General features: G+C 35.0%; 1 protein-coding gene and 1 non-coding gene across 6 annotated transcripts in view; both read left to right on the top strand.

The window, feature by feature from the left end:
* PDE4D (phosphodiesterase 4D) overlaps nucleotides 1-19,689 on the top strand; it is a 1,533,637-nt gene that overhangs the window by 199,294 nt on the left and 1,314,654 nt on the right. The window contains exon 1 of one of the 5 annotated variants that reach the window (XM_031666720.1): nucleotides 18,991-19,007. The exons of the other annotated variants lie outside the window; for them this stretch is intronic. The gene's annotated coding sequence lies outside the window, so the exon portion shown is untranslated. Of the gene's footprint in view, nucleotides 1-18,990; nucleotides 19,008-19,689 lie in introns of those variants that run through there. 5 annotated transcript variants of the gene reach the window in all.
* LOC116275085 lies at nucleotides 804-909 on the top strand. Its single transcript, XR_004184052.1, has one exon. It is a non-coding gene; the product is annotated as a U6 spliceosomal RNA (small nuclear RNA).

The following is a 19,689-nucleotide window of genomic DNA, read 5'->3' as shown; positions in this document are numbered from 1 at the left end:
ATTAAGGATACCAAGTAGTCTTCTAAGTTTTTCTTTTGAATTCTGCAGTAAACCTTTTTCAGAGGTTTGTTCTGAATTTTTAGAGCACTGTTCTCTTTCCCCTGTTCTGTGTTTTTTTGTGTGTGTGTGTGTATCTATATCTATATCTATATCTCTCCCAACTAAAATAACTAGAGAATCAAATATATATATGTTTTATAATATATAATAAATATAATATATATATTAAATATATAACATACAATAAATATTATATATATTAAATACATAATATATGTGTTTTATAATATATATATATTTTACACAATTTTAAGTAAAGCCACAAAGATACCCAAATTGAGGTTTTTTGGTCCAGCTCTTTTTCTATTACAATGGTGGTGAAAACTTCAACATCCAGTTTACAGTTAAATGAACATTGTTGGGTTTAGTTGCCATTTCAATGACCATTTTCTGGTAATTTTTATTTAAAATATCTCCTCTCAGTTAGCTTTTGATCTTTCAGCTCCTGCAGCCTGATTCTTTGATACCATAAGAAGTTATACATGGCATCTGTAATTCCCAACCTATCAGGATTGCTTCTCTGTGCTCTGTTCACCTTTTCTCCCCATTTCATCAACCAGAGGCTCTACTTCTGCAGACTAAGCCTTTTGGAACATGTGGCATTACGGGCCTCTCTCCCCTACTTTCTGGTCACTTTTTTTCTTAAAAATGCTGGAATGGTGGGAGAAAGAGCATTTGCCTCTAAGTAAAATTCCCCAAACCAAGAACTCTGGGTCCCTTTTATCCAGTAAAGAAAAGAAGGAGTGCTTGCTTTGGCAGCACATATACTAAAATTGGAACAATACAAACAACATTAGCATGGCCCCACACCAGGATTACATGCAAGTTCCTGAAGCGTTCCATATTTTTTTACATAATAGTAAAGGGTTCGAATCAACAAGAAGAGATAACTACCCTAAATATATATGTACCCCATGCAGGAGCACCCAGATTCATAAAGCAAGTTCTTAGAGACCTACAAAGAGACAGACTCCCACACAATGATAGTAGAAAACTTTAACACCTCACTGACAATATTAGACAGATCATTGAGACAGAAAATTAACAAAGATATTCAGAACCTGAACTCAGCTCTGGATCAAGCAGACCTGATACATATCTATAGTATCCCCACTAAAAATTCTCCACTAAAAACAACAGAATATACATTCTTTCATTGCCATACAGCACTGACTCTAAAATTAATCACAACCAGAAGTAAAACATGCCTCAGCAAATGCAAAAGAACTGAAATCATAACAGCCTGTCAGATCACACCACAATCAAATTAGAACTCAAGATTAAGAAATCCAAACATAACCACATAATTACATGGCAATTGAACAACCTGCTCTTGAATGACTCTTGGGTAAATAATGAAATTAAGGTAGAAATCAAGAAGTTCTTTTTAACTAATGAGAATACAGAGACAATATACCAGAATCTCTGGGCTGTAGCTAAAGTGGTGTTAAGAAGGAAATTTAGGCTGGGCACAGTGGTTCATGCCTGTAATCCCAGCACTTTGGGAGGCCAAAGGGAGTGGATCATTTGAGGTCAGGAGTTCGAGGCCAGCCTGGCCAACATAGTTAAACCCTGTCTCTACTAAAAATACAAAAAGCAGCTGGGTGTGTGGCATGCACCTGTAGTCCCAGCCACTTGGGAGCCTGAGGCAGGACAATCTCTTGAACCTGGGAGGCAGAGGTTGGAGTGAGCAAGATTGCGCCACTGCACTCCAGCCTGGGTGACAGAGTGAGACCCATTTAAAAATAATAATAATAATAATAAGTAGAAATTTATAGCACTAAATTCCCACATCAAAAAGCTGGAAACATTTCAAATTAACAATCTAACATCACAACTAAAGGAGCTAGAGAATCAAGAGCAAACAAAATCCTAAGCTAGCAGAAGACAAGAATAACCAAGATCAGTGTTGAATTGAAGGAGATAGAGACACAAAAAATCCTTCAAAATGTCAACAAATCCAGGAGCTGTTGTTTTGAAAAAAAATAATAAATAGACTGCTAGCAAGACTAAAAAAGAATAAAAGAGAGAAGGATCAAATAAACACAATTAGGAATGATAAGGGGGATATCACCACTGACTCCACAGAAATTCAAATAACCGTCAGAGAATACTTTAAACACCTCTATGTACATATATTAGAAAACCTAGAAGAAATGGGTAAATTCCTGGACACATACATCTTCCCAAGACTGAACCAGGAAGAAATTGAATCCCTGAACAGATCAATAACAAGTTCTGAAATTGAGACAGTAGTAAGTAACCTACTAACCAAAAAAAGCCCAGGACTAGAAGGATTCACAGCTGAATTCTACCAGAGGTACAAAGAAGAGCTAGTACTATTTCTGCTGAAACTATTCCAAAAAATTGAATAGGAAGGACTCCTCCCTAACTCATTCTATGAGGCCGGCATCATCCTGATACCAAAACCTGGCAGATATATAACAAAAAAAGAAAACTTCAGGCCAATATTCTTGATGAACATTGATGCAAAGGTCCTCAATAAAATACTGACAAAACAAATCCAGCAGCACATCAAAAAGCTTATCAACTATGATCAAGTTGGCTTCATCTCTGGGATGCAAGGTTGTATCAACATATGCAAATCAATAAATGTTATTTATCATATAAAAAAACTAAAGACAAAACCACATGATTATCTCAATAGATGCAGAAAAGGCCTTTGATAAAGTTCAACATCCATTCATGTTAAAAACTCTCAATAAACTAGATATTGAATGAACATACCTCAAAATAATAAGAGCCATATATGACAAACCCACAGCCAATATCATACTGAATGGGCACAAAACAAGGATGCGCTCTGTCACCACTCCTATTCAACATAGTATTGGACGTTCTGGCCAGGACAATCAGGCAAGACACAGAAATAAATAGGAAGAGAGGAAGTCCAATTATCTTTGTTTGCAGATGACATGATCCTATATCTAGAAAACCGATAGTATCAGCCCAAAAGCTTCTTAATCTGATACGCAACTTCAGCAGTCAGGATACAAAATCAATGTGCAAAAATTGCTGGTATTCCTATACACCAACAACAGGTAAGCAGAGAGCCAAATCATGAATGAACTCTCATTCACAATTACTACAGAAAGAATAAAATAGGAATACAGCTAACAAGGTAAGTGAAGGACCTCTTCAAGGAGAACTACAAACCAGTGCTCAAAGAAATCAGAGATAACACAAATGGAACAACATTTCATGCTCATGGATGGGAAGAATCAATATTGTGAAAATGGTCATACTGAATAAAGTAATTTATATGTTCAATGCTATTCCCATGAAACTACCATTGACGTTCTTCACAGAATTAGAAGAAACTATTTTAAAATTCGTTTGCAACCAAAAAAGAGCCCAAATTACCAAGACAAGCCTCAGCAAAAAGAACAAAGCTGGAGGCATCATGCTACCTGACTTCAAAATATACTACAAGGCTACAGTAGCCAAAACAGCATGGTATTGGTATAAGAACAGACACAGAGGGCCAGGTGCGGTAGCTCATGCCTGTAATCTCTGCACTTTGCGAGGCCAAGGCAGGCAGATCACGAGGTCAGGAGCCTGAGACCAGCCTGACCAACATGGTGAAACCCCGTCTCTACTAAAAATACAAAAATTAGCCAGGCATGGTGGCATGCACCTGTAATCTCTGCTACTCAGGAGGCTGAGCCAGAAGAATTGCTTGAACCTGGGAAGCAGAGGTTGCAGAGCTGAGATCATGCCACTGCACTCCAGCCTGGGCAACAGAGTGAGACTCCATCTCAAAAAAAAAAAAAAAAAAAAAACAAGAAAGAAAGAAAGAAAAAAGAAAAAAAGAACAGACACATAGACCAATGGAAGAGAATAGAGAACTCAGAAATAATACCACACACCTACAACATCTGATCCTTGACAAATCTGACAGAAACAAGCAATGAGAAAAAGGATTCCCTACTAAATTAAATGGTGCTGGGAGAATGGGCTAGTCATATGCAGAAAATTGAAATTTGACCCCTTCCTTACACCATATACAAAAATTAACTCAGGTTGAATTAAAGACTTAAATGTAAAACCTAAGACCATAAAAATCCTAGAAGGAAATCTAGGCATTACCATTCAGGATATAGGTACAGGCATAGATTTCATGATGAAAATGCCAAAAACAATTGCAACAACAGTAAAAATTGACAAATGGGATCTAATTAAACTAAAGAGCCCCTGCACAGAAAAAGAAAAAAAAAACTATCAGAGTGAACAGACAACCTACAGAATAGGAGAAAATTTTTGTAATCTGGCCGTCTGACAAAAGTCTAATATCCAGAGTCTACAAAGAACTTAAACAGATTTACAAGAAATAAACCAATGACCCAATTAAAAAGTGGGCAAAGGACATGAACAGACACTTTGCAAAAGAAAACATTCATGCAGCAAACAAATAACTGAAAAACAGCTCATCACATCATTAGAGAAATGCAAATCAAAACCACAATGAGATACTACCTCACACCAGTCAGGACGGCTGTGATTAAAAATCAAAAAACAACAGATACTGGTAAGGTTGTAGAGAAAAAGGAATGCTTTTACACTGTTGGAGTGTAAATTAGTTCAACCATTTTGGAAGACAGTGTGGCAATTCCTTGAAGACCTTGAGGCAGAAATACTATTTGACCCAGCAATCCCATTACTGGGTATACACCTAAAGGAATAAAAATCATTCTATTATAAAGATACATGCATGTGTATGTTCACTGCAGCACTATTTACAAAAGCAAAGACATGGAATCAACTTAAATGCCCACCAATGATAGACTGGATAAAGAAAATGTGGTACATATACACCATGGAATACTATGCAGCCATTAAAAAGGTCAAGTTCATGTCCTTTGCAGCGACATGGTTGGAGTTGGAAGCCACTATCCTCAGCAAACTAATGCAGGAATGGAAAACCAAACACCACATGTTCTTACTTATAAGTGGGGACTGTATGATGAGAACACATGGACACATCGGGGAACACCACACACTGGGACCTGTGGGGGTGGGATGGTTTGTGGGGAGGGATTGTATCAGGAAGAATAGGTAATATGTGGTAGGCTTAATACCTAGGTGGTGAGATGATCTGTGCAGCAACCACCATGGCACATGTTTACCTATGTAACAAACCTGCACATCCTGCGCATGTACCCTTGAACTTAAAAGTTGAAGGAAAAAACAAAAGAAGGGTATGTTCTTAGTTTTCTATGTCTACAAGCCAGTCAATTGGAAATGAAAGCTGGGTATGCCATTGAATAACTAAATTCCCTTTAGGATTTCAAAGTTGGAGCCTATCTTTCTCTTATAGATTATGGAATTGATTATCCGTTAGTTTTGGTTTTAAAGGCTGTCTTCAATGGCTTTAGTGACAAGTTGGTAACAGCAACATTACATGATGTTAGCCAGAAGCTATTTTGAACCTGAAATTCCTATCAGAAGGTTGAAGAAAACCCAATTTTACTTTTATTTAGAGCTTATGTGCTAATCATTTAATTTTTAAATTAAATGATTTAATTTAAATCTGACTCTACTTGGAATGAAGACACAATCCTGTAGTTAATATCGAAGTATGAATTTTCAATTGTTTTCTTTCTTCCTTTTTTTTTTTTTTTTTTGAGGTAAGAATGCCTCAAAAGAATAAGTGAAACAGAGACTTAAAAGTTCCATGGTGACTGTTGAAATATAACAGAAATTGCACTGTGTTTGAATTTACTGTGATATATTCCTAATGTCTTATATTTGGTATGTTTCTCTTGTTGTTACTGCTGACACAAACCAAAGAAACAAGAATTTCTTTTATGCCACTGATTTACAAAGGTCATATAGAAAATGAAGGGTCAGATAATGGATGCTAATCATCCTCATTGATGGATACATTGACAGGAAAACATAATTGAATTGCATATATTAGTGGAAGATAACAAACCATTTAACAAATTGTTCTTAATAGAGAAAAAAGTGATAGGAGAGCTAAAATTGATGTGAAAAACACAGGAGGAAGTTAAGGGATTAGAGTGGGAGGGAAATTAGTGAGTACCTATTTGTGTGCATGATTGCATTTTTGAAATAATTAGTTGCCTAATTGTGTATCCAGATGTAGTAGTTGTTGTTCCATAGTCATGATTTAAGTATTCTCTGTGTGTAATTTTCATTTGTATACAATTTTTTCAGAATCAAATTGCAGAGGAATATATTTGTTTGAAATTGCTCTAGGGGTGTGTTTATAACCCATTTTGGAAAGAGTGGAAAGATTTTTTTCTCTTCCAAATGGCTGTGAAGGTGGATAACTTCTCTGATCTTTTAGTAAACACTTTTATATTAGTTGAATGGTATGCAGTTAGTCATAAACAGGAGAGACTGAGGAAAAATAACATGCTTAATGCAAATAAATTTTCTGTACCTGATAAGTGAATTGGAATTTTTTCCTGTAATATTTTTAAAAATTTTTTTCTGGTAGATGCTTGTTGACTTAAAGTAAGATAAAAAAGAATTGTCAAACTATATATAAATCACAGCAAAATGATGATGAATTCATAGTTTTTGCTCAAGTAGAGGGATTATCTGGAATGAAAGTACAAAAAGAATTTGATAATTTAGAAGTACATTAATTTGAATGTACATTTGAACTAGCTAAAAATTCTACTCTACAGCTGACTGCACTGGCAGTTTATTAATCACATCCATAAACATGAGTCATCTACAATTGGAGTGGGCCTCACACTTGGAACATCTTGAAGATGTTTCTTCTTTGGCTGTGCTAAATTAAGCATGCATAGAAGTTATATTGTGTTAAAATTTCCACAATGAAATCTTATTGGCACTTCCTGTGTAAGTGGCTGGGAATAGAAATTCTCATTTATGAATAAAAACACTTTGCCTTTTTATTTGGAGGTGAACCTACTAACCTTTGATTATAGAATAATACCAGCAATTTTATTATAAAGTGTATTTCAGTAATTGGAACTGTGTTTTTATTATACAATTGGATAGAATGTATAATAAAATGAAATGAAAGAAATTTCATCAGAAGATTGAGTTAAAAAGGTTTTGGTGATGAAATGGAGATGATGTCCAGATTTATAGTATATTTGGTAACCATAACATACTTCTTGATATATTGATTTCCATATAAATGCTTATTTCTTCAAACACTTTAAATTTCATAGTATTTTCTCCCTTCTGTTATTAAGCAGTTCTATTCATAGTAGATCTTAGAAAATTATCCAGTGATTAATATTTCTCCATATTTGTAGCTTTCATTACTTTATATTTCTGTTTTTGCCTAGGCTCCTTGTTACAAGCCTGTTCTAATGTTACAAAACTTGGCAAACCTTACCCAAGAAGGGTAAAGTTTAGTATCTATGAATTTTGAAAATACTTGATGAGAGAAGTTGCTTTTAAATTATTTTGAATTTTATTAATACCAAAAATATTTCAAAAAGAGGAGCACATACATTTTTCCAATATTCAAAGTTCATTCAATATACAAATAAACCTTTTTTAAAATTGTACTTTAAGTTCTGGGATATGTACGCAGAACGTGCAGGCTTGTTACATAGGTATACATGTGCCATGGTGGTTTGCTCCACCCATCAACCCATCATTTACATTAGGTATTTCTCCTAATGCCATCCCTCCCCTTGCCCCCCCACCTCCCGACAGTCCCTGGTGTGTGATGTTCCCCTCCCTGTGCCCATATGTTCTCACTTTTCAACTCCCACTTATGACTGAGAACATGTGGTGTTTGGTTTTCTGTTGCTGTGTTAGTTTGCTGAGAATGATGGTTTCCAGTTTCATACATGTCCCTGCAAAGGACATGAAATTCTTTTTTATGGTGGCGTAGTATTCCATGGTATATATGCCACATTTTCTTTATCCAGTCTAATACTGATGGGCATTTGGGTTGGTTCCAAATCTTTGCAAGTTGTGAAAAGTGCTGCAATAAACATATGCGTGCATGTGTCTTTTGCAATAGCATGAGGGAAGGAGACTGGAAAACATTGACTCATTGTACAATTCAAATATGCCAACTTTGTCAAATTTTATTACAATTGGAAAGCACTTATGGTATTTATTAGAAAGAAAGTGTGTGTGCATGCGTATGTGTGTGAAAACATGGCTCTTTTAAGAAGCAGGCTTACCCAGTCATTTTTTTTGAATAATAGCTGCATTGGAGGTAAGAAAGTACCTCAAAAACATTGTCTCTAATTGTACAGGAAAAACAAAACAAATAAAGGAGATGAAGACTAGGCTGCCATCATTCTATGCCATCTGTGACATCTATTGAAAGCCTAGAGGCCCAAGAATACTTCCTCTCCATGGTGCTATTGCAGTATCTTCAGGGTCCTGAGTCTGAATGTTCCTATTTTATGTGAGCATTGCACCCAGAAGAATGGGTCAGAGCCTCTCCTATGGTCTGAATGTTTGTGTCCCTCCAAAATTCATGTGTTTAAGTCCTCACCTCCAAAGTGATTGTATTAGGAGTTGAGGGCTCTAGGGCGTGTTTAGGTGATTCTCATGAATAGGACTGGTGCTCTTATAAAAGAGGCCCTAGGGATCTCAGTTAACTCTTCCACCATGTGACGACACCATGAGAAGGTGCCATCTATGAGGAAGCTGGCCCTTATTAGACATCAAATTTGCTAGTTCCTTGATCTTGGACTTCCCAGTCTCCAGAATTGTGAGAAATAAATTACTACTGTTTATAAGCCATTGTGTTTGTGCCATTTTGTTTATAGCAGCCCAGGTAGACTAAGACAGCCTTTTAATAGGCAAGGGGATCTAAAGAAATAGGCGAACCAAGCAAGTCAGTCTGCAGCTCAGAAAATGCAAGTCCCCATTCAGGCAGCTGCCTGATGACGTTAGCTGTAATCTCCTGTGCTTGTGCCTGACTTACTGCCTCAGTTTAGCTTAGTGGTTCTCAAATGGGGGAAACTTTGACCATAGGGACATTAGGCAATGTCTGGAGACATTGTCATAGCCAGAGGAAGGGTGCTACTGCCATCTAGTTGGTAGAAGCCGGGGTTGCTGCTAAACATCCTACAGTGCACAGGACAGCACCTACTCCCATCCCAGCAAAGAGTCATCTGTAGGAATATTTGATAAAAGCCATCTACATAAAAGCCCAACAGCTCACATCATAATTAAAGATGAAAGACTGCTTTTCCTATAAGATTGGGAACAAGGTAGTAATGTCTGTTCTCACATCTCTATTCAACATTTTACTGAAGGTCTTAGCCACAGTGCAAGAATAATAATTAAAATGCATACAGTTTGCAGAGCAAGAAGTAAAGCAGATTTTATTCATGGATGACATAAATAGGTACTTAAATAACCATAAGGAATAGCTTCCAAAAAAGGGACTTAAACTAACAAATGAGTTTAGAAAGGTCTCAGTATCTCAGTCAATACAAATTTAATCATGTTTATAAATACAATGGACAATTAAAACTAAATATTTAAAAATTTCATTTATTATAATGCCAGAAAATAGAAAATACTTGGTAGTAAATTTAATGAAATATGTGCACAATTCTTACACTGAAAACTATAATTTACCAAGAGAAATTTAAGACTTAGATAAATGGAGAGATACACTTTGCTCATTGATCAGAAGACTCAATAACAATTTAGGATATTAATTTTCCCTGAACTAATCTATATGTTCAAATTTATCTTAATCTTCATCACGGTGGCTTTTATTTTATAGGAATTGACAAGCTTATTCTAAAATTTATATGGGAGAGTAAAGAAGGTAGAATAGTCAGAATAATCTTGAAAAAGTACAGCAATTCTACCTGACTCTACATTTCCTATAAAAATACAGTTGTATTAAAGATTATGAGGTTTTGACATAAGGATACACAAATAAATGACGGAAATAAAAGAGTCCGGAAATAGACACACATTTATACAGTAAATTGATATTTTTCAAGACACCAAAGCAATTAAATAAAGGAATGGAGAGTCTTATTTACAAATGAAATTGGAATAAATTGATATCCATATTGGAAAAAATAAATTTTCATTCTCTAAATTCACACCTCAGACAAAAATTAATTCAAGATGGATTGGAGACCTAAAAGCAAAGGGTAAAACTCCGATACTTCAAGAACCGAACATGACAGGATTCAGATAATAATAACCCTCAAAATTGGTAAATTAGACTGCTCATCAAAAGACATAATTAAGTAAATGAGTAAGGAAGCAACTAACAGGAGAAAGATATTTGTAAAACATATCTGACAAAGGACTTTAATCAATATCACATAAAGCACATCTACATTAATAAGATAAAGACCAAAGAAAATAGCTCAATAAAAATGAGCAAAGCATTTCAAGGGACACTTTATAAAAGTAAATATACAAATGGCCAATGAACACAGTAAAGAGTGCTCCACATCTTTAGGCTTCAGAGAAATGCATTTACAACCACAAAGTGATACCACCACACACCCACTGGAATGGACAAAATTAAAAAGGTTGAAAACACCAAATACTGGTGAGGAGTTAGAACCACTGAATTCTTACACTTGTTGATAGGAAAATTAAATGTTGTAACTACTTTGAAAAAATGTTTTGCAGATAATAAAATGTTACTTTCACCTACACTTTGACCCAGCAATTCCACTTGTATTATTTACCCAGAAGCAAATTTTATGTCACACATAACAAATTATATTATACATAAATACTTGCTGAAATATTCATAAACCCATATATTCATAAACCCACATATTAATCAAAAGGAGAATCAGTAAACAAATTTTGTCACAGTTATACAATGGAATATTACTCAGCAACAAAAATGAAAGAACTACTGATACCTGCAACTAAATGAGTGACTCTCAAAGATGAAACGCTGAGTGAAGGAATAGAGACAAAAAAGGAATACATCTGGTATCTGGTATGATTCCATTTCTAGAAAGTTGTAGAACAAAACTAAGGTTAGAGAAAGGTGATTGCCTCTGAGATGGAAGACTGACCAGAAAGAGAGATGAAAGAACTTTCTAGGGAGATGGAAATGTTCTGTATCTTAAGGATGTGGGTTACATCTTTTTTTTTTTTTTTTTTTTTTTTGAGATGGAGTCTGGGTCTGTTGCCCAGGCTGGAGTGCAATGGCACCATTTCGGCTCACTGCAAGCTCCGCCTCCCAGGTTCAAGCGATTCTTCTCCCTCAGCCTCCCGGGTAGCTCGGACTACAGGCACCTGCTACTACGCTCGGCTAATTTTTTGTATTTTTAGTAGAGACGGGGTTTCACCGTGTTAGCCAGGATGGTCTCGATCTCCTGACCTCGTGATCCGCCTCCCAAAGTGTTGGGATTACAGGCGTGAGCCACTGCGCCCGGCCAGGTTACATCTTTTTAAGTATTTTAAGTAAATTGGTAGTCAGTGTTCAGGAATCCTTCTAATCACTCTTCAACAGGGATGGCTTATGAAACAGTTCATCAGTTTTTTTTTTTTTTTTTTTTTGATAAGGGGAGGCTGAGGCAGGAGAATTGCTTGAACCTGGGGGGGAAAGGTTTTAAAAAAGCCAAAAAAAAAAACATTCCACAAAAAAGTGGGAAAAAAAGAAAACCCCTTATAAAAAAAAAAAAAAAAAAAAAAAGGAATTTACACTCTTGAAAATAAATATTTCATAAGGAAACTTTAGAGTTTTCCAATATATATGATCAAACAAGGACCTATTATCATTTTGGACCATGTCATAATAGAGAGGAGATAGTTCAAAATTAAGTCATATGTTCCAACAACACCATGATTATGGAAACTAGTCTCAGAATTGAGAGTAAAGCTTTTTGTTTTTACTGGTATCAATAAATGGTATTACTCAATTCATTGACAGTACTAGTCTTTGCAATATCTTTTGTTGGGGAATGGGGAGAGGGCCTGTTCATCTAATTAAAAACACATCTACATTTTAGGAATAAAATATTTTACATATACTTTTTGTTATTAAATCTGCAAACTCTAGAATTGGAAGAAATAGCTTTCATAACTCTTCACAGCAAAAGTTATGAATGTTTGATAGAATTAATTTAAACATTCAGTAGAATTAGACTTGTTTGGAAGGATTGTAGGATCTTTGGTAAGAAGTGTGTTTTATGTCGTTTCAGATGTATACCATTTTTTCTTAAGGTTTACAAGTTAATCAATAAAGATTCTTGGCAGAGCTAAGTACAAAAGAACAATTTGTATTTAGCATACCAAATGGATCTAAGTCTTAAGTGTTATTTGATGTCTTGAAATGTTTGGCTTTCAACTTCGTTTAAATGAATAGTGTGTATACAGTGAAGATAGGCTTTAGCCATGCCTAGACCCTCTGGATTCTCTCATAATCCTCAGTTATTGTAAACCAAATTTAGTAAATCCAAAAGGATACTTTGTTTTGCCTGCATGGTATTATTGGAAAACAGTAAAAATTTTATTATTTAAATAATGTGTTTTTCTATTAAGAAAAATAATGTCTATCTTTATAGAGATAGTTATTTCAAAATATAGTTTTCAATATGCACTTGTGGGTATGAACATAAACAAACACGTGCACACACACAGAGTTTGACATCATATCTAAAATGTTGAACCCTACTTTTCTACTTAACAGGAATGTTTCCCTATGTAACGAAAAAGTCTGTATAATGTGTCTGTATTATGTGTATTATACGAATTATATATCCTGATTTACTTAACCATTCTTTTATTGTTAGTCATTTTCCCATATTATATACAAATTATTAGGAACACCTGTGTGCATACATTTTTATTTATACATTGGATTGTTTGCTTAGAATAGATTCCCAGAAGTGAAACTGCCAGGTCAAAGGCTTTTCTCAATTTATGTTTCAAAAAGAAATTCCCACTGTATTCTATTCAAGTATGCTTGTCTCACTGCCCACTTGCTAGCCTTACATGTTTGTTTTTTTTTTTAAATTTTGTTTTTTATAAATAGAATCTCATTGTGTTAGCTTGCATCTCTTGAATTACTAGTGAGTTTGAAATTTAAAAACCTGTCTTTTCAGGCCTTTGTCTTTTAGGGTTTTTAGGATTTTCTTAATGATCAGTATCCTCTTTTCTCTAAAAATGTTATATTTGTTCATTATATTGTATTAGGTTTTTTTTTTTTTTTTTGCATTTAGCTATTAAGCTTTTAATTATATATTTGATTTTTAATTTAGAAAGGTAAAATTTTCTTCAATGGAGTTCTTTTTTAAATTGAATTCTTTGGCATTTTTATTATTTTGTTCGAAGAACCCTATGGGCAAGTGGAATCTTACACTTTTATTACCTGAATAGCAAATATCATTCATAGTTTGATATTTAATCTGTGGCATAGAGTTGACTTTTATTTTTGGAATATCCTTGCTTTAAAACTACAACTAAAGGAAGGCAGATGGTTAGCTTGTTTTCTCATTTCCTGAAAATGTCCAAGATTGGAACCAATATTATCAGTCTGTAATGGAGGTTGGTAATGTCAAGATGGTTTGTGTCCATGTCAAGATGTTGAATCAGTGTCCAGGTCATTGCTCATTAAAGATGTTGCTCTTTGGATAAACAGGAAACCCAGAAAAAAGATTCTAACAATTTTTGATGCTACCTCACATTCCTTCGAGACAGTGCAGAACATTTTGTTCTTTAGAAAATATTCAGGTCTCCTTCTTAGTGTTATAGCACTTACTATTTGTCTGTTTGTATTATTGGCTTGTGACCCTTTTTTGGGGAGTTACAAATACATTAGGGGAAATAATATTTTTAAAAATCATTATGCCTTTGCTTTATCTATGTCTATATACTCTCCTATTTATTATTTTTTTTTTATTTTTGAGACAAGGTCTCACTCCAATTGCCCAGGCTGCAGTGCAGTGGTGCAATCACCGCTCACTGCAGCCTCCATTTCCCCAGGTTCAGGTGATTCTCCCACCTCAGCCTCCTGAGTAGCTGGGACCACAGGTGTGCACCACCATGCACAGCTAACTTTTTGTATTTTTAGTAGAAATGGGGTTTCACTATGTTGCCCAGGCTGGTCTCAAACTCCTGAGCTCAAGCAATCCACCCACTTTGGCCTCCTAAAGTGCTTGGATTACAGGTGTGAGCCACCACTCCCAGCCTCCTCTTTGTTATTCTATATGTATTTTTTCATATTCATGTATAATTTTTTTCAAGTATGGGTTATTCCATATGACCAAACCACTAATTCTCTGCTCTTCTATAGTCATTTCTTATTAGATGTGTCAGTTCTTAATTTTACCAAACATTATTTTTTTGTTCCTTATACATTTTGTTTCCTTGAGATCTTCAGAATGTAAATCAATCTCCATTCTGTTATGATTTATAATCATTTACTTCTCAGATGATTCCTCCTTTAGTGCTTTGTGCTTTCTGTTATATTCCTATTACCTTTGATCTTTTATTGTTCTAATTTCACCTCTTCTCAACCCATCCCCACACTGGCAACTGTTATATGAATGGCTGGTCAGATGGAATCCACATATGTTCCATATGCATGTATAGATTTTACTCAAGCCACTAGTGGAGACACTATTCCTACTCACACATGTGAGTACCAGCCTCTCTGTGATGCAGCAATCATATCTTGACATATCTAGAAAGTTTCATCCTCATCAATACATTACTTCATCTTTCCCCAAAAAACTCAGGGAATTTCACATTAACCCACCCAATTTAACAATTTAGGAAAAATCCATTCAGTGACATGAGATAAAAGATGGGCTGTCAAAATTGCAGTGTCTCTAAGGTGATTCTTTTTGACCAGACTAGAAATACTAATCTGACACTATTTTAGTTGGGGTTTCCTGGTACATTTCCATGCCATAAAAATTTCTATGAAACGGAACAAATTGCACATTTAATTATAGTTTCAAAAATTTACATTCTTGGATGAAACTTTTTCTCTTGTCCCACTCTTGCCATAATTGCTACATTGTCTACTGTTAATTTGCATTTTAACTGAGCTTTAAACATTTAACCAGAGGATGATCCAATCGGAGATTCTATAACCATCTCAGTAATTGGTAGGCAAGTTATTTTTTATTGCTATTTTAGCAGTTGGGAAGTCTCCTCTACAGGGGTGGGGAAGGAGTTGATAACCTTCAAAACAGGCTCTTTACTTTGGGACTGTGATGAGAGAAACAGAACAGAAGTTAAGAATGGTGAAATTAGAAGAGACAGATGGTGAGAGATTATCATGATTTATAGGATCACCCAAATTGTCTAAAATTTACACCAGAACTTTTTACCAGTTAGGGCAAAATATCATGCTTATTTTGAACTCCTGTAGGTACATTTAAATCAGACATACTGGACTTTGCATTCTGTTATTTTTTTGAGGGGGGTGATATTTAAGGAATTCTAGAAACAGCCTACTTTAGACTTAGTGTTTCCAGCAACTAACAAATTTAAATGTTATAAACATTTTTTCTAAAGCATTTTCCTTTAAACCACTCTGGGGAAAGACATGAATGTAAGATGACTGATTCTTAGATTATCTGCATTTAGAACAACCTTCTTTTAGCTGCAAAAACGTAGTGATGGTGTTCTCAATGTGAGACGGGGAAGATTTTAGTAGGCACAGCAGCTGTTAACTCAAATATAGTTATACATGTTCCTTCTGTGTTTTCTTGTAGGTGAATCAGCAGTTTAGTTTATTATGAAAAATAGCAATCTATAAGATGATTCTGAAAAATGAATTCTCAGAAATTTAAGGTACACACATGACATGATTTGGTGAATATGAAGTGCTGAAGTGAAATACTCATATCCCATTATGATCATTGATGTTCTTGTTGCAATTATGGTCATCATGTCAAGAATAGAATCAATTTGGTGTGAGTGAAAATAACAAAAATGCTTTATGTTTTTTAGAGAAAATATAAATGATTCATTGTAAATGAGAAACCTCAAACTGAAAGCACATAAAATACCAGCTATGAGTGTTGCATTTTGTAGTCTCTGACTACATGACAGTTGTCTATGAAATAAAATATCCAGTTACAAAAAATATTATTTATAGTTAAAAAACCTTTTTGCACACATATCACTAGTTAACTATTTTTAGCCCCATCTTTCCTATGTGCCCAGCAGTGAGCTAAAAGCTGTGCATTTAATGCATTCTTCATTTTATTTTTGTTTTGTTTTATTTTGTTATTTGTAGAGATGGAAAGATCAAACAAAAAGATGTCAAACTTTTCTGGGGGTGAAGAGGACATTTGCATTTCGAATTTAGAAACCTAAATTAGAGGTTTAGGAAGACTCATAAATGTATAGCAGAGGTTTGGTGGTCAAAGCTAGAAGCTGACCATCACGATGGGGCAAATAATCATTTAACCTCTTCCTCTAAGTATTTGATGTAAGATCATCAGTATATTTCATCTGTGACATTATCCAAGAAGAAGATGAATCTGAGGGAAACAATGCTTGCAGATTTGATGGGGAAACATGCTTGCAGTAGTTAGTCTCAAAATAGCCCTAGGTGATGATAATCCTCGCACAAACACAGCACACTGTTAGAACAGACAAAAATCTGCGGAGGTTAAGAAGACCCCTGTTCCATTGGAATCTTTCAATCACTTCCAGAAATACGATTTAATTAAATCAATATTTTATTTAGCTCTAGGTACAATACTGATGCTAAAGAAGTTCTTGTTGAACCAACAAATGGATGCTCCTTTAAAATGCTGGTGGCATCATAAATGGCATGTTAGCATCAGATACCTCCCTCTAGGAGCTTACACATAAAAACAAATGTACACAAATAGCAATAATCAAATAAAATATTAGAGGATTGTATCAAAGGAGAGCTAGTGACAACTGTTGATTTAAAGATTCAGCCATTTCAAAGTTTTAGAAATTTTAGGGATATAAACTATAGAGTCCAGAGAAAGTATAAACAATATTTCTGCCAAGGATGGGAATTGTGAGGCACGACTGGATATTGCCATAAGGAAGAAGTAGCATTTGAGCTGGGTAGGATTTTTACATTCAGAAATGTAAATAGGCACGTGTAGAGAAAAGGAGGCAGAGGATTCTGGATGGAGGGAATTTATTAATTCTTCATTTTACTGATTTACTGATTACTTCCTATGTACAAGAAACTAAACTAAGTGCTAGGAACACAGGGTAAATAAGAATTTTAATTCTTTGAAGAGCCTCCCCGCAGTAGAGGAAACACATACTTGCAAGAGGCAATCTATGGTGCTCTAAGGCCTGAAGGGGGCGCCTCTCCTACACAGCAATAGGAGGGTGGAGTTTATTCTCATGGCACCTCAACCCAACTGACAGCTAAGGGAACTGCATTTACCAGCAGAAGGTGCATTTTGTATATTTGTATCCTGTTTTATTCACTGCTTTGTGCTGAAGTTATTCAGGCATTTCTCTTCCTCTAGACCTTAAGTTCATGGAGACCACAAGCTAGGTTTTACCATTTTTGTATCCCTCTGTGCTGTCTAGAGTAGTGCCTTGGACACACAGTAAGCCTTAAAGACTTTTCAATTATAATTAAGTTTTGTTTTTACTGGGAAATAAAATATGCCTTATAGAAGGCACGGTTGTCCTATTCTTCACTAATCTAGTCTTTCATAGTCTTTACAGTGTGTTGTGTGGCAGAGGCCAACAATAGTTAATCCTGTGTTGAAGCCATACCTTTCACACTTGAAGTTATTTTTGAACAATGAAAACTTTGCAGGAAGTTCGCATCCCTTTGTGGCTAAAGTGTTTCCTATTAAGGGGGAAACAAAGAGAGAAACATTAACAAGCTACTCTTCTCATTTCTTTTAAAGTTAATTGTTAAAAAGTCACCTTTTACCCCAATTTCACATTGAATTTAAATTCATTCCTACCTATCTGACACTAAGTCAATATTCTGAGATTGTTTCGGAGGCTTATTTTTCCTCAGCTGTAAACTGAATTACCTTTTAAACGATTTTTCTAGCTAACAGTAAATGGTCCATAAAACATATGAATAAAAATGAGGACAAACATTTCATGCTTAAATAGCTATAATGGTAGTCGGTGTAAAGGGCTGGAGTTTCAAAAATAGCCAGTGACGAATCTCTTAGCGGCCACATCATATTATCTGTGGTTTTTGCAAAAGTGTCGTTTGCAGCTATTCTGACACACCTCTTACTCTAGTTGGTAATTTATGATGTTTTATTTTATGTAAACAAATGTCTGTCTATCTTTGGAGTACAAATATCTATGGAGATCAAATGTAAGAAAAAAGTGGCCATGACTTGGTTTCATTGTTGTCAAAAACGGTCTTTAAGAATGTTGTTTTTCTTTAGACAATACTACTTAAGTATCTACAATGGCTTGTTGTATTTCATGGGAACGGTATTACTTTACAGCTTCTTCCAGGGTATGTATCAATCTCCTTTCTCACTAAGGAAACAGACAAATTCTGCTATTTCTTAAATAGTTTTTTTGTGGCACTTATAAGAATTATCATGTTTCCCAGGTTGTTGTGACAGATTGAAGATAGCTATGCCTGAATTCATGGTGAAGGATATGAGAACGTGTAGTGTTAAATGGGCGTCCTGTTTGCCTGAAGTTGTCCAATCAAAATGTCTTCACTGATACCAGCTATTTTCTTAAAGCTCTGTATTTGCTCAGAAACACTGAAATGTTCCTGTCTCTTTTACTTGTGCACTATGAAACATTTTAGAATGCTTTCCAAATCTTGAAATCTGGTGATTGCATTTGAAACAGTTTTATAAACATGCAAACCCAGTCACGTGATCTGCTGGTTTTTCGTTGAAACTGCCACTCACATGCCAAGGTTTGTACAAATAGACCTGAAAGGAATTCTCAAGGTCATTTTATTGCAATCCATCTTTGATGAATTTGGGAACTTGTGGGCACCACATCACTCTATGAACTTGTAGCAGGGAGCTGAGGCTGGCAAGGTAGTATCTCTTTGTTTTCACTGTAGTAGTTTTATATTCATACATAGCTTTTCTTCTTAGGGTAGAAGTCTTCCTCTGCTAACCTTCTTTTGCTGTCTTGATTTTTCTGAAATTTCATTTTTTAAAAATTCTTCAACTCCCAAACAGATTTGTTGTTTTTCTTCTCTGTCATTTTTTATTCATATCTGTGTATTTTGATTAAGGTTATTTTCTAGTTGTAATGGAGAGCATTAGGCAGGTTATTGTTTTGTTTGTTCTTTTCTAAATAATCAGGACTTTACACAAAGTTACACACTCAAGAAGCAACAGCAGAATCCTTATTCTATATATTTTTCAGCAGAGTGCCTTAGCAGACATTATGTCCTCTCTAAAGTCTGCACACCAATGTCTATGACATTCTAGACAGCTACTGTTTAGTACACCTTTGTACTTCAGGTCCCCTTTGTGGCGGTGCATGTTTGCCAAGAGTCCCAAATCTGTTAATGACTGTTGTACTTGCTATTATATTATATCATATAATTATTATGTAGAGTGATGTAACATGTAAGTGAAGAGAAGTGTTTATACGAAAACTAAATAGAATGCTAGTAAATATGCTAAAAAAATTACTGTAGAATTAGGTGTAGGTGAGCCAATCATAAAAGATTGGGAGGAAATGTGAATGATTCTTAACTCAGATTGC

Source organism: Papio anubis, chromosome 5 (assembly GCF_008728515.1).
Source record: "Papio anubis isolate 15944 chromosome 5, Panubis1.0, whole genome shotgun sequence".
NCBI classification, from domain to species: domain Eukaryota; kingdom Metazoa; phylum Chordata; class Mammalia; order Primates; family Cercopithecidae; genus Papio; species Papio anubis.
Note: the sequence above shows the minus strand (reverse complement) of the source record. Positions and strands in the feature narration are given on the sequence as shown.